Here is a 16,698-nt window from a genome sequence, read left to right on the forward strand (position 1 = left end):
GGGAGAAAGCGAGGGTCCGATTGGCTGAGGGGGAAAGACGTGTGAAGAGGAGCCAAGAACGCGAATCCCTCCAATGGCACAGCCGCAGCGGCGGGTGAGAGGAGACGCCAGCGCTGAGCTGTCGTGTCCGGTAGCACATCGTTGGTGACAGAAGAAACCCCTCGAACGGGCTTTGCCGGAGGGGTACACAAAGACTAACGGGACAATGCATTGCAGGGTAGGGAGAGAGGCAAGTCCGGGAAACATTCATTTCCTCGTGTCTCGGACCAGACAATGCAGTAAGGTGTTGGAAGAGGTTCTGAATGCTTGATGTGTGGATGCTTGGTGGGTGGAGGTAGGAGAGGCCGTTGTATGACAGGTGGACCAGTGTGGAGTGCGAATACACTTATGCTGGGTGGTTAGAAAATAAATAGTCGTTTATTTTGTTGTTCGAGGCTGGATCTGCAGGTATTCAGGGAAGCTGGGGGCTTCATAGGTGTGGCGTTTACAGAGTTGGTCAGACCTAAAGGACACACTTCAGATCGATGGGGAAGTAACTGGAGAAGACAGTCAGTACAGGGGTCCCCTGTGGCCATTTCCCCTCACTAACAGGCGTATGTTGAGACAAACAACAATGGCTGAGGTCCTGCAAAATGCAAGCCGGGAGTTAGGAATGAAATTAAAACACAGGTCCTTAAGGGTAATCACTGGATTACTCATGATGCCATGCACTGGTCTGTATGAGAATTGGAAAATAGGCCAGATTTTCCCTGGTAGTCGGCAATGGTGTAACACCCGTCCCTTTGTCTCCTCACCACCATCCAATCACCTCAACAGTCTTTCCAGTGAGGCTCAGATTTCCATGCATCTCATCCATTGTTGACTATTGCATTCTCTGCTCTCAATGTGACCCAAGTGCCGATTAGGGAATCAGTTTAATAAACGTCTGCACTCCAGGCACCATGGCCATCGATAGCCAATGCAGTTCCCCACCCCATGGCAATCTTGAAAGCCAATGCAGTTCCCCACCCCATTGCCACATCAACCTGCCTGACTTTGGCATCATTCACTTTCATGGTGAGGCCAAATGCAAACGTGAGGGGCAGAACCTCATATTCCAGTTTGGTTATCTGCAATCCAATGGTATAAATGTTGAATTCTGAAATTTGAGATAAACTTCTCTCCCACTGTCCCCTTTTCTCTCTCTGTCATACACATCTTTCTTTCAAAACTTCCCAAACTTATTGAGCAAGTTGAAGGGAGACAAAGTGACAGTACCTGTTTGAATTTATTCACAAGGTCCCTTGGTCACCATGGAGAGTGAGTAGAGCTCAGAGTGAGATGGAATTTTTTTCTGCAACTACTTAGTTTTCAACCATTAAATGTCTAATTTCCTCAGCTCTGGTGAAAGGCTTGTGATATTAGTTTATTACTCTCTCAACAGACACCCCCTGTCCTGTGATTTCAGAAGTGTTTATCTCTTACTTGCAAGAGATACCTGTAGATACTTGTCCCTCATTGATAATTTAATTCTTCCTGTTGGAGTTCAGATGCCAATTTTGTCTGAAGCTGATTTGCTTCTACCAAATTATTACCATGCAATACTACATACAACCACTAGGGGGCAGAGGAACAGATATTGAGCCTTCAGTTAAACTGACTGCTGCAATAGTAACCGACAGTCTCCGAGTGTCAGAGTAACAGTCAGGCACAGAGAGGCTGCTGGACCGTGTGGGTGCAACATTGCATAGGAGGTCCTGAGACTACAGGATCTCTTCAGATGAATATGTCACATTGAAGGTGACAGACAAGGATAGGGCAGGGTTTTCATTCATCAGTTAGTATCTCACTGATAGGTCATTTTATACAATCACTGCTTTCTCTCACTGTCTCTTTCTGTCAATGCATTGTTACCTTGCAATAATTTGCATTTATGGGGCTTCAATACAGCTATGATCTGAGCTCTTGTTGGACTCTGTTTTTGCTATTTTATTGTTGTGTTGACTTGATCACTAGCATCTCATGAGTTGGCATATTTGGAGATGTATATGGTCTACTCACCAATATTCCATTTCATTCCCTCCACTGCTGATGTACAATGTATATTACCTGTCCATTGCTGGCAAGGGGAAGAGAATCCTAAGGGATTATACAGATATGTTATGACCCAAGGGATCTCATGGGATGAAATTAGTCCTCTAAGATCACAGTGGTAATCTATGTATGGAGCCAAAAGAGATGGAGATCTCAAATGAATTTTTTGTATCTATGTTTATTCAGGAAACAGACACAGAGTCAAGAGATGTGAAGCAAAGAATCATCAACTTCATGGGCCCAATACAGATTACAGAAGAGGAGATGTTTGCTGCTTTGAGGCAAATTATGGTGGATAAATCCCCAAGGCCTTAAAAGGTGTACCTCGGACCCTCTGGGAGGCATGCAGATATTGCCGGAACCCGAGCAGAGTTATTTAAATCATCCTTAGATTGTGTGCAGCTTCAGGTCCCAGGATCTGCAGACTCTTGTATCTGAATTGAAGTCAATTTGAGCAGATGCATTGGTTGCCTTCCATTGATAAACCAGGGGCCAGAGGAAGACTTCAAATACTCTGGCCTTAGTCAAACTGGCAGCAGCAACACTGACTGCCACTGGGTGTCAGTGTAACAGTCAGACAGAGGGGGTGGAGAATGTGGGTGAAACAGTGCACAGGAGGATTCCAGAGCGTCAGGAGCTCCTGAGTCAGCAGGATCTCTTCAGATGAAAACATCACATTGAAATATGACTTCCTTCTATATCCTAAATGCATGCTTGTTGGTAGGTTAACTAACCACTTTAAGTTGAAATTGAATTTGTAGAGTCAGAGGGTCAGAGAGCATGGAAACTGGCCCTTTGGTCCAACTCCCCCATGCTGACCAAGACGCCCATCCAAGCTCGTCACCTTGGCATTATTTTGTGGATCTTTTTCTATCCATTGCCCCCTTGATTTTAGGCATCTCTACAAAATCTCCACTTGATCTCCTGCAAGTCAAAGGTTTTCACCAGAGATGAGGAATTTAGAGTTTCTTAGATATTTAATAAACAAGCACAGTAAAAGGAAAATATTTCACCTCACTGCTATGTTGACTCCCCACATTGACTGTGACTCCAAGATACAAATTATATGTTCTGTAATGTGTATATTCACTCCAAGGAAAGTCCTAGCCTAGACAATGCCTCCCTTTAACTCAGTCATGGCAACATCCTTGTAAATTATCTCTGTGCTCTTTTCTAACTAATAACATCTTTTCACCAGGGGCATCAATGAAAACTGAACACAATTCTCCAAATACAACATCACTGGCACCTTCTCCAATCCCACTATGTGCTCCCAACTTTTATACACAATGTTCTGATTGATGAAGACCAGTATAACAAAAGACTTCTTCACCACCCTGTCCAGCTGTGACTCCTTTCAGTGAACCATATACTTGAACTCAAGTCCCAGTGCTCTCCAGGGCCCTTTCGTTCACTGTGAAATTCCTATCTTAGTTTAATTTTCAAAAGCATTACACCTTCCACTCCCTGAGTGGATCTCCATTTGCCACACTTAAGCCCATTTATTCAGCTGAACAGGGATCCACAGTAACTTTGATAACCTTCTTCGCTTTTCCCTTTACCGTTTATTTTTGGAGGGCTGCAATTCGTGAGAGAGAGGTCGTTTATTGGTGTCACTGTACACATTTCTAAAAAGAGATCAGGTGTGTCCACGATTTTTTAGTGGGCTGCAATCATAGCAATTCAGTGATCTTCGATAGCACACGTCAGGGGCCAGTAAAGTGAATTGAGGTGTAAGTGGGGCAGCCATTGTGGGAGTGGACAGTGTGAAAGAGGTCATGGTTTAGCTCAAAAGGCTTCCTTGTAATCAGGCTTGGGCACACACGGTGGATGTTCTAAGGAAGTTCCTTATAAGTTTATTTTTCTCTTGGTACACAACTAGTTTCTCTGAGACTGGGTCCAGAGTTAGTTGTATGTTCCTTGTATGAGATGTGGTAACTTTAGGAGGCATCTAGTCTCCCTGATAAGTACATTTATTTGTACCAAGTGCATCAAGCTGCAGCTCTTTAGAGACCGTGTTAAGGAACTGGAGCTGCAGCTTGGTGACCTTTGGCTCTTAAGGGAAAATGAAGAGGTGAGCAATAGTGAGCCTGTCACCCCTAAGTTACAGGAGACGGGTACCTGGGTGACTGTCAGTAGAGGGTACTCAGCCAGTGCAGAATACCTCTGTGGCTGTTCCCCTCAATAATAATTAAAATGCTTTGGATACTGATGGGGGGAGAACCCATCGGGGGCAGCTACAATGACCTGATCTCTGGCACTAAATGTGTTTCAGTGCTGCAGAAAGGAAGGGGTGGAGTGGGGGAAGAGGAGTAATTGGGGATTCCATAATTAGAGGACCACACAGCAGATTCAGCAGACATGAAAGATAGTATGTTTACCTCACAGTTGCCGGAGTGGGATACAGTATCTCAGATCAGGTCCACCACATTCTAAAGGGGAAAGGTGAACAGCTGGAAGATGTGATACATATTGGTACCAACGACATAGGGCTGAAAAGCGAGGAGGTCTGGAAGAGAGAATATAGGGAGTTAGGTAGAAAACTGAAAAGCAGGACCACCAGAGTAGTAATCTCTGGACTGCTGCCTATGCCATGCACCAGTGAGGGTAAGAGAAGGTTGATATGGTAGATGAATGCACAGCTGTGGAATTGGTAATGGGGCAGGGTTTCTATAGAAGGTGCTTGGGAAGCTGAAAGCTCTGAAGGTGGATGTCACCTGGACCACATACCAGGGTTCTGAAAGAGGTGGCTGGGGAGACTGAGGAGGCATTGATAATGATCTCTTAAAAATCACTAGATTCTGGCATGGTTCTAAGGAAATGGATTGCAAATATCACTCCACTCTTCAAGAAGAGAGGGAGGTAGATCTCAGTGATTGGGAAGAAGTTGTTTGTCAAAGATGAGTTTTCAGATTATTTGGAGGCACAATAAAATAGGCCAAATTCAGCATGGTTTACATAAGGGAAAATCATGCCTGACAAATCTTTGAGGAAATAACAAGCAGGGTTAACAAAGGTGAATTGGAGGGTGTTGTGTACTTGGATTTTTAGAAGCCCTTTGAAAACTGCCACTCATGAGGCTGCTTAAAAAAATAAGATTCTGTGGAAAAGACACTAGTATGGACAGCAGATTGACTGAGTGCCAGGAGGCAAAGGGTGGGAATAAAGGGGGCATTTTCTGGCCAGTGGAATACAGTGTCAGGAAATGCATAGCCATGTGCTTTGGTAAAAGGAACAAAAGTAGAGACTATTTTCCAAATGGGCAGAAAATTCAAAAATCGGAGCTACAAAGGGACTTCTGAGTCCTTGTGCAAGGCTCCCTAAAGTTTAACATGCAGGTTGAGTTTGTGGTGATGCTGAGGCTCTGTGAGGCATTGGTGAGCCGTTGTTTGGAGCATTTTGAGCAGTTTTGGGTTCTTTATTTAAGTAAGGATGTGCTTATGTTGAAGGAGGTTCAGAAGAGGTTCATGAGATTAATTTCAGGAATGAAAGTGTTATCGTGTGCAGAGTATTTGATTGGGCCTGTTCTGAGTGGAATTTTCGAGAGAGAGTATTCAATGTTAAAAGTTGAAAGTTCAATGAATGTTGTATTCATGTATTCAATGTTGAAAGGCCTGGATTGCGTGGATATGGAGAGGTGGTTTCCCATCATGGGAGAATCTAGGGCCAGAGTGCACAGCTCTCTGAATAGTGGGTATGTATTGAATTTGAATTTCCTTTATTTCTTACATCTGTAATATACATGAGGAGTAAAAATCTTTGTTACAGCTCTGTTTAAATGTGCAATGTGCAATTTATAGTAATTTATAATAAATATTATGTACAACAGGGCAGTCAATAAAACATAGAAATACAATTCTATCAGCATGAAATAATCAGTCTGATGGCCTGGTGGAAGAAACTGTTCTGGAACTTGTTGATCCTGGTTTTTATGCTGTGGTACCATTTCCCGGATGGTAGCATCTGGAACAGTTTGTGGTTGAGGTGACCCAGATGCCCAATGATCCTTCAGGACCTTTTAAAAATACCAGTCTTTGTAAATGTCCTGAATAGTGTGAAGTTCACATCTACAGATGTGCCATGCTGTCCGTTCCACTCTCTGCAGAGTCCCACGATTGATGGAAGTACAGTTCTCATAGCAGGCAGTGATGCAGCCAGTCAGGATGCTCTCAATTGTGCCCCTGTAGAAAGTTCCTAGGACTTGGGGGCCCATACCAAACTAACGCAACAGTCTGAGGTGAAAGGGGCACTGTTGTGCCTTTTTCACCACATAGCCAGTATATACAAACCACGTGAGATTGTCGATGATGTGTATGCCGAGGAACTTAAAGCGTGTCACCCTTCAACCCCAGGTCCATTGCTGTCAATAGGGTTTAGCCTGTCTTCATTCCTCCCGTAGACCACAAAGAGCTCCTTTGTTTTTGTGACATTGAGGGAGAGGTTGTTTTCTTGACACCACCATGTCAGGGTGATGACTTCCTCTCTGTAGGCTGCCTCATTATTATTTGAGATTAGGCCAATCAATGTAGTGTCATCAGCAAATTTAATTTGCAGATTGGAGCTGTGGGTGGTGACACAGTCATGTGTATATAGAGAGTAAAGGAACAGCCCTGAGGGGCATTTGTGTTGAGGGTCAGAGGTGAAGGAACCCACTCTTACCACTGCTGCTGATCTGCCAGGAAGACCAGGATCCAGCTGCACAAGGCAACTGAGCTTCTTATCGAGCCTGCAGGGAATTATGGTGTTGAATGCTGAACTGCAGTCCAAAAGCAGCATTCTCACATAAACATCCCTCTTCTCCAGGTGTACAAGGATGGTGAGAAGACCTGTGGCTATTGCATCATCTGTCATTCAGTTATGTCCGTAGGTGAATTATAGGGTGTTCCAGGGTGGGTGGGAGAGGGAGAGATTACAAGTGTCTGCAAACACGGCTGCCACTTGTGCCATGCACACTGTGAGTACCCACCTTCGGATGCCATCTGGTCCCGCGGCCTTGTGACTGTCCACTCGGTGGAAACCCCTGTGCACTTCAGCCTCAGAGATGACCAAGCTGCAGGTCACATCAGTGGCACTTTTCAGGGGCTAGTGGTGTTGGTAACATTGAATTGAGCATATGAAAAATTTAGCTAGTCTGGGAGAAAGGCAGCAAAGTTGGAAATTCCGCTGTGTTTAGCCTTGAAGTCTGTGATGGTGTGTAGACCTTACTATAACCTGTGGTGTGTTGTTGGTGGAGAGTTGTGTCTGAATCTTGTCCCTTTATTGTTGTTTTGCTGCCTTGATGACTTTGTGCAGTTTGTAGCTGCATTTGTTGAGCTCCTGCTGATTACCAGCAACGTTGGCTCTATGTCACGTGGTAAGCGCTGCTCATACAGAACTGTTGATCCAGGGTTCCTGGTTTGGATAGACCCTGACCGCTTACTGGAGGGACAGCATCCTCGATGCACTTCTGGATGGAACTTGTGACTGCTTCCGTGAACTTGGAGAATAGAGATGAGGAGCAATTTCTTTACTCAGCTGATGGTAAATCTGTGGAATTTGTTGCCACATGTGGATGTGAAGGCCAGGTCATTGTGTGTATTGAAGATGGATGCTGATAGTTTGTTGAATAGTAGGTGTTGAAAGAGCTTTTCTACCTCCTCTCTGTAGCCATCTCAATCTTGTTGGTGATGAGCCCAACCATTGTTGTGTCATTGGTGAACTTGACAATGTGATTACTTGTTGTTTGACTATGCAGTTACAGTGTGTGTGAGCCGAGTATACAGCAACAGGCTCAGCACATGGCCCTGGGGAGCACCTGTGTTGAAGAAGATGAGGATGGAAGAGCGGTTGTGGATCCTGACTAGCTGAGGTCTGTTCATTAGGAAGTCCAATAGCCAGTTGCACAGTGGTGCAATGAGACCATGGAGTAAGAGTTTGTTCATCAAGGTCTGCAGGAGATCAGTGTTGAATGCCAAACTGAAATCCAGAAACAGCATTCTGACATAATTGTCCTATTATTTAGGCATGACATTCAAAAAGGAAATAGAAAATTGAAAGGGAGACAAACTGCAGAACAAGAGGAGAGACAAGACAGGGAGACATGCTGGTTTGCTCTTGAGTACAGACTTAAGAGACAAATGGAGTTCGTTCCACACCATTTTACGAGCGATTCTCTGTGATTAAGCAATTGTCCAGCTGCTATCACCTCCTGTCATTCCTTGCCCCAAAGAAGATCATATCTAACAGGTGCCAGCACTTGGATCAACTATGTTGTCATAAAGTCTTTCGCTTGTCTTTCAATGTAGTTTGTTAGTAATGAGGAGTCTATGTTCTATGCATTTCGTCAGGAAGACAATTCCCTTGACAACAAGAGAGACTGCTGCTGTTAGAATCTGGAGGAAAAATAAAACTGTCAGATGAGCTCAACAGGTCAGGCCACATCTACGGAAGGAAAGGAAGGGACAACATTTCAAGTGGACGTTCAACATCAGAACAGACACAGGATTCTTCTCCCACATGATTCTATTCAAGTTGGCTTTACTTTTCTTTGCTCATCCTTTGTACATTTCTAAAGGTTTTTTTTCCTTGCTATTCCCCATACTTAAAAAAAAAAGTTTCCCTTTTGAATTCAGGCCAGGATTTGCTCAGATTTCAGAAGAAATCTTCTCTGACTCCACCTTCAAATTTCAGATTGTGCTACCAGGAATGTGCAGGGTCCTTTTTCCAGCCACCGGGTCACGAGATACTCGTTTATTAACAAACAGTCTCTAGTACAGACAAACATCTCATTTTTCACAGCTAATGCAGCCCCATGTAGAAGAGATTCTCCTTCCAGATGACTCTTCCATAATGTGTAAACGTCACCTTGTTTCTTCAGAGAATCCCTCACTTGGGGTGGTGACATCAACATCCAACTCTCTGTGTTAGTGGTTAAAATAACATTGAGACACCCTGTGCTGGAGATTCCACGGGTTATCACATTCCAGTGACTGCATGTCTGTGTCAGTGGTTAAAGTAACATTGGGACAGTTACATCTTTCATTGTTGGAGATTTCATGGGTTCTCATATTCCAATGACTTCATGATTTCAGCTGCAAAGGGGAATTATCGGAGTTGTTACGGAAAAAAAAAAACAACTGCAGAAGCATTGTGTGTCCTGTCAGCACAGTCCTTGCAGTGAATATTCCACCAGTAGCATGGTCTATGGTGTCAGCATCTCCTCAGTGCCAAATGACCATTGACTGGTCTGTGTATCCAAAGCCCAGTGGCCAAAGCACAAACAGCAAGATTGGCAAGCTGTGATTGGACAATCGGTTGCCACGTGGATTGTGAGGGGTGCGAGATGTTGGAGCTGCAAATTTGAATCCCAATAGTCAGCACTCGAGTGTGGGCTGGTTAAGGCTTTCACTGGAGGTTGGGGTTGATGAGTGTGACAACCAAGGAGACACGGGAGATTGCAGATGCTGGAATCCGGGGCAACAAACAGTCTGCTGGATAAACTCAGCTGCTTGAGTAGTATTTGTGGTTGGAGGAATATGGAGCAGGCATAGAGTATATATGGATAATCTGAGCTGTGATGGGCAGATAAGAGGTACCTGATGGAGGGGAATGGTGGGTGGGGGAATGTGGCAACAGGAGTGTAAAGGGTGGGTCAGGCAACATCTGTGGAGGTAGAGAAAATGAGTTTCCATTACAGTTTGGTGAAAGTCCTTCATTAGAGCTGGACAGTTCTGTCACAAACTGGAGTGGCTGGTTATCTGAGATCATGACATCTTTGAAACCCAGGGAATGAAATGTGCCTCATGGGAGATATGTCCTTCCTCAAACTTCAGCTTGAGTTGTCAGACTGTGGATAATCAGAGTGTTGTTTTGAATGCGAGTGAGAGCAAACTGGAATCTGCTTGAATAAATAATTCTTGAAAGCAGTTTCCGGGTTTGAGTTTTCAGTAGCGTAGAGGAGGCCACATCCTGAGCAAGGAATCAACGACAGCAATTCAGAGATGTGCAAGTGAATCACTGTCTCACCTAAAAGGAGCCTTTGTACTTCTGGGGGTTGGGATGGGAACCACTAAGGGTCAGAGGAATATATCCAAATATTGAGGCCTCAATTAAATTCTGGATGTCAGTGCAACAGTCAGGAACAGAGACAATGCTGGATGGTATGGGTGAAACAGTGCACAGGAGGACTCCACCGTGCCAGGAGGATCTCAGACTACAGGAGCTCTTCAGATGAATATGACTCATTGAAGGTGATAGACAGGAGTTTCGGTCATTCATCGTCGAGAATGGCAGCTTAAGTCACCAGCTCCTCTGGAAAAATGCGTATTGAGCCCCATTAACACATAAAATATAATATTTTTTGAAAAATATTTGAACAGAAAAGAGGGGCAAGAATGGGGAAAAGGAATGGAAATAAAAAAGCGACACTGCGGAGCCTGCGTCCGAGAGGAGTACAGCGGGCGGCTCTCCTACCCGACCACGTGCTAGCGAGGCGGATGCTGGGCCTCACACAGGTGAAGCAGCAAATATGTTCGAAATCCTGAAAGAGATAAGGGAGTTTCAGAAAGAAATAAAGCAGCAGTTCCATGACATTAAGTCAGAGCTCGCCAGCGTCAATCAAAAAATAGTGGTGGCAGGGACTCGAATTGAGAAGGTGGAAGATCGTGTTCAAAACGTGGAATAGATACTGAATAACACAATAAAAAATATTACATCACCAAGAAGGAAAACTGCTTGACCTGGAGGGAAGATCATGGCAGAGAAATATCAGATTCTACAACGTTCCCGAATGACCGGAGGGCTTGTCTATGACGGAGTTTGTCAGAAAGTTACTGCGGGAGACAGCAAATCTTCCACCGGCTATGGAGCCGGAAGTCAAAAGAGCCCACCGCGCGTTAGTTCCGAAACCTACCCAAGATAGAAAGCCAGACTCAATAATAATTAAATTCCTTCCATACAGCACCAAGGTGGAGATACAATGAAGGGCCTGGGTAAGAAGAGAGTGTTTTTAGAGGATAAATTAATATATTTTGACTAAGATTATGCCCCCACAGTCCTGCAGAAACACAAAGAATACTCTAAAGTAAAGCGAATACTAAAGCAAAACAAGATTAGATTTCAAACTCCATACCCTGCTAAACTTCTAGTGTTTTATGACAACGGGACGCGGTTGTACCAGACAGTGGAATAGGTGACTACAGACAGGAAGGCCAGAGGGTTGCCCGTCAGCTTCACCAAAATGAGGGAAAGCCTGGCTGAGGAATTGTCCTGCTCCGCTTGGGAAATAGTGTGAGAATCAAGCAGGCAGGAGACGGAAGGAGGCAGAGAGAAATATATCAGGGAGAGACCGGGAGTTTCCAAAAGACAGTCCTCACCCCCTTCAGAAGAGACATAAGGTTTGGCTAACTCTAAAAATGTTGAGAAGCTAAACGGAAGCAAATGTATACGGTGTTATACTTATCTCGAGAAATACTGATTATAATATGAATTTTATATTACTTAATTGTTATTCTTTATTCACTCACTTACTCCTTTGTCACCACCAAAATGAGAATATATATGTGTGTCAAATATGCGTATGTATGTAATATGTGTGTATGTATGTGTATGTGTGTATTTTTTATACAAAAAATATATATAAAATACATAGGAGGAGTACACAGGGAAATCTTCTGTGTAATGGATTTGTTCACTGACTTCTATGAATACTGCAATGGGGGCCCTCAACTCACAAGAAGGAGAGGTTATTCCCCACAGCTAGACATTTCCTCTAGCTCAACACAGGGTCATCTACTAGAGACCTCAGCCTTGGAATCACACGTTCGTTGCCATTTTTGTTATTATTTGCATTTCTTGTTTCTTATTTGTTCAAAGAGTAGATCAATTAAGTTTTATTCTATTTTCAATGATACATTGAGAGATAAATACAGATGGCTAAGGACAAGGTAAAATTCAATTTTTTAATGTCAATGGGCTATCAAATCCAATCAAATGAAATAGAATTTTATCCAAAATGAGAAAAGAACAAGCCCATGTAGTATATTTACAGGAAACTCATTTAAGTGATAATGAGCATAAAAAAACTAAAGAGAATGGGCTTCACTAATCTGTTTTTCTCCTCATATAAATCAGGACATAGGAGAGGAGTCGCTATTCTTATCTTAAGTAAGCTAAATTTTGAAAAAAAACATTCGAACTGGGAGATAAAGAGGGCAGATATATTCTGGTAAGGGTGAATATAGACAGAAATTCATTTACTCTATTGAATATATATGCACCCTGGGAAGTGATATTGGTTTCTTTCAGAAAACTACTGATATTATGGTAACAGAAACAGAAGGTCTCCTGATATGTGGGGGAGACTTAAATTTACAATTACAACCAAACTTGGACTCTTCCAATAGAAAAACCTATGAAACCAAATCTTTACATAAGAAAGTTAATACACTTTTTGAGGATGTTGGTTTCTTTGATATATGGAGGGACCTTTTCCCTGACAGTAGGGATTACACTCATTATTCTCCTCCCTATTCTGTATATACAAGAATAGACTATTTCATAACATGTGGAAAAGACAAAGACAAAATAAACACCTGTGGAATTGGGACAATAGATGTAAGTGACCATGCACCTATATATTTATCTGTTGATTTTGACTTACAACCAATGAATACTATTTGGAAACTAAATTCAAGTCTACCCAATGATCCATACTTTAAGGAACAAATTTTAAAAGAATTTGGTCTCTACTTAGAATTTAATGATAATGGAGACGTTTCACCTCCCATTTTATAGGATACTCTGAAGGTGGTCTTAAGAGGGAAAATTATAGCAATATCTTCATATAAGAAAAAAATAAGGAACAAACATTAGAGGAATTACAAAATAGGCTGAATGAACTAGAGAAAAAACACAAATTGAATTTGGTGCAGGATACATTAGGGGAACTAAAAGAATTAGGAATGAAGTAAATAGTTTGGCTATGCAAGGAATCAGGAAAAACTTAATGTTTCTGAAACAGGGACATTATGAAAGTGGATCGAAATCTATGAAAATACTGGCGTGGAAACAGAGAAAGAAGATAGCAATAAATACAATTCATAGAATTAGGGATCCAAGAACAAAAATGATAAATAAATAAGCTAAATGAAATTCAAGAAGCTTTTGAAGTGTTTTATAAAACTCTATATTCCAAAGTTCCAGGGGGAAGCATAACCCAAATTGACACCATCTTGAATTCTCTGGAGTTACTCACTTTAAGCAAAGAACAAAATAGAAGGATGACTGCTGACATAACTGAGGTTGAATTAAAAGCTGCAATTAGTAGGCTTAAATTAAGCAAGTCAGCAGGATCAGATGGGTATATGGCAGAGTGGTACAAAGAATTTAAAAATGAGTTAATTCATGTTTTACTCCCCACACTGAACTGGGCTCTAAAAAAGGGCACAAATGCTACCCAGTTGGAAGGAAGCAATAATCTCAGCTATACCAAAAGAAGGCAAGGCTAAAATGGAATGTGAGTCATTTAGACCAATATTCATTCTTAATGTAGATTATAGGTCATTTACCTTCATCATGGCCAAACAATTAGAGGAATTTCTACCCATTCTGATATGTAATGATCAGACAGGTTTTATACGACAATGCCAGACACAAGGCAATATACGAAGGACACCACATTATGGATCATAAACAATAAAATAAAGTCGAAGCAATAGTGATGAGCATGGACACTGAAAAAGCATTTGATTCGGTTAATTGGAATTTTCTTTACAGAGTTTTACATAGATTTGGTTTCCAAGATACAATTATTAAAACTATACAGACACTATATGACAATCCTACTGCTAGGATTAAAATCAATGGATATTTATCAAATAGTCTTACCCTAGAAAGGGGCAAGAGACAGGGCTGTGCATGTTCTCCACTATTCTTCGCATTATATCTGGAACCATTAGCTCAATACATCAGACAAAATGAAAATATCAGGGGAATTACTATTAAAGGGACAGAGCATAAATTGGCTTGTTATGCGGATGACAGTTTGATCTATCTATGGCAACCAACATACTCTTTACCTAAATTGAGGCAATCCTTTGAACAATATGGTCAATTATCAGGAAATAAGATCAACATAGATAAAACCCAATTACTTTCATATTACTATAGCCCACCAAGAGAAATTGAAAGTTGATACCCCTGGGCATGGCACACAGACTCTTTCAAATATTTGGGCATCATTATGCCAAAAGATTTGGCAAAATTATCAAAATATAATTATCAGCTTTTATATAAAAAAAAGGAATGTGTGGCAAGAGGGAACCTGATTCCTTTTTCCAGTCTCAGTTCAAGGATTGAGTCTATTAAAATTAATAGACTGTTATATCTCTTTCAGACCCTACCAATAGAGATTAATCAAAATCAATTCAATGATTGGAACAAGATGCTATCAAGGTATATTTGGCAGGGTAAAAGGCCTAGAGTTCGTCTCAAAACTTTGCAATTAGCAAAGGAAAAGGGGGGATGGGGCCTACCTTCTCTTAGAGATTATTATTTTGCAGCACAGCTGTAATATGTTGGTGCAACCCATCATATGACGCTCAATGGAAAAACATTGAGGAGCGGGTACTTCCCATCCCCATACAAGCAATTCTGGCTGATAACAATCTGCAAAGCTACATAAATACTATTGATAACCCATGGGTGAAATTGACTCTTAAAGTATGGAAAACTACTATAAAAGAATATAATCTAGAGGGAGATATTGCAATTCTTAAATGGTGTGCATATGACTCAGACTTTACACAAAATAAATTGGATGTTAGATTTAAGGTCTGGGCTGCTAAAGGAATAACAGTTCTTTGCAACATAATGAAAGAAGGAAAACTGTTCAGTTTTGAAATGCTTAAAGAGAAACGCTTATTAGGAAAACAAGATTTTTAACGGTACTTACAGATGTGACAATATGTTAATAAGATGCTTAAAAATGTAACCAAGGCAAATACATGCTTGATGGAGCTCTTTAGAAAAGCATATAATTCAGATAATGGTAATAGAATCATTTCAAGCATGTACAAGAGGTTGTCAAATCTTAAAACACGTTTGACTTCATACATTAAAACAAAATGAGAGAAGGAAGGAGGGATAATTATATCTGTGGAAGAATGGACAACAATATGGAGATATCAATGGAAGTGTACCAGTTCACAGAAATGGAGGGAGTTTGGATGGAAAAATTTGATAAGATATTTTATTACACCCTCTCAGAAATCCCAGTATGTTAGTAACCTCCCTGTTTGCTGGAGAAATTGTGGAAATCAAAATGCAAATTATTATCATATTTTTTGGGACTGCCCTGTTATCAAAAACTATTGGAGGGGGATTCACAATGCCCTACAAGACAACTTTAAATGTGAAATACCCTTAGAGAGTAAGACCATATATTTTGGATATATACCTCAAGAGTGGTTGAAAAGAGATAAATATTTAATGAATATACTGTTGGTGGCTGGTAAAAAGACTCTTACTAGGAAATGGTTATCACAGGAGAGCCCAACTTTAAATACATGGATGGAAATTACAATGGACATTTACAAAATGGAGAAGATAACAGCATCTGTTAATCATAAGCTGGAACAATTTGATTCATACTGGGAAAATGGTTTAACTACATAATGCCTCAAAGGCCTGATTTTATTCTCACGAATCAATGAATCTGTTGTAAAAAAAAGATCACTCCCAACTTGTACATAGTTCTTTCCTTTTGCTTGTTTTTTCTCTCCACTCTTTCCTAGACCTCAGATAAAGACTTTGTGGAGATATGTGATATATATGATTATGTGATATAAATGTACAATGTCTGAAATACATATTATGGAAATGTTTGTTTGATGATGAACTTCAATAAAAAATAAATTACAAAAAAAAGAAAGTGATAGACAGGGAAATGGCAGGGTTTTCATTCCCAAGTGAGGACATTTTATGCAATCTCTTTGATAGGATGTTTTATACATCCCTGCTTTCTCTCACTGTCTTTTTCTGTCAATGCATCATTACCTTGCAATAATTTGCATTTATAGGTTGTATTCCATAGAGTTTTGATCTGAACTTGTGTTCATTGGACTGTGATTTTGTTATTTTACAGTTGTTTTGACTTGATCATTGACATCCATGAGTTGGCATATTTGGTGAAGTATATGGTCTACTCACTGACACTGCATTTCAGTCCCTCCAGCACTGATGTAGAATGTATATTGTCTGTGCCATGCTTTCAAAAAGTTTTACTTCTGATTTGCAACATGAGCAGGTTTACTTTACTGTGGTAATTTCATTCTGTCTGTTGTAACCCTCGTATGGACTCTTCTCATTCAGGGATTTGACAGTTTCTTCCCATTGATGCTGCTCAGCCCGCCAGTAGATTGTGTGTGGTTCCAGATCCCAGCATCTGTGAACTCTTGTGTCTGGATTGAAGTCAATTTGACCAGAAGGATTTGTTACCTTGCAGTGATAAACTGCAACCACTGGGAGTCAGAGGAACATCTCCAAATATTCAGGCTTCAGTCACACTGACTATTGTAATACTATCCGACATCCACTAGGTGTCAGTGTAACAGTCAGGCAGAGAAGATGGAGAAGTGGGGGAAACAG

This window comes from Hypanus sabinus, chromosome 26 (assembly GCF_030144855.1).
Source record: "Hypanus sabinus isolate sHypSab1 chromosome 26, sHypSab1.hap1, whole genome shotgun sequence".
NCBI classification, from domain to species: domain Eukaryota; kingdom Metazoa; phylum Chordata; class Chondrichthyes; order Myliobatiformes; family Dasyatidae; genus Hypanus; species Hypanus sabinus.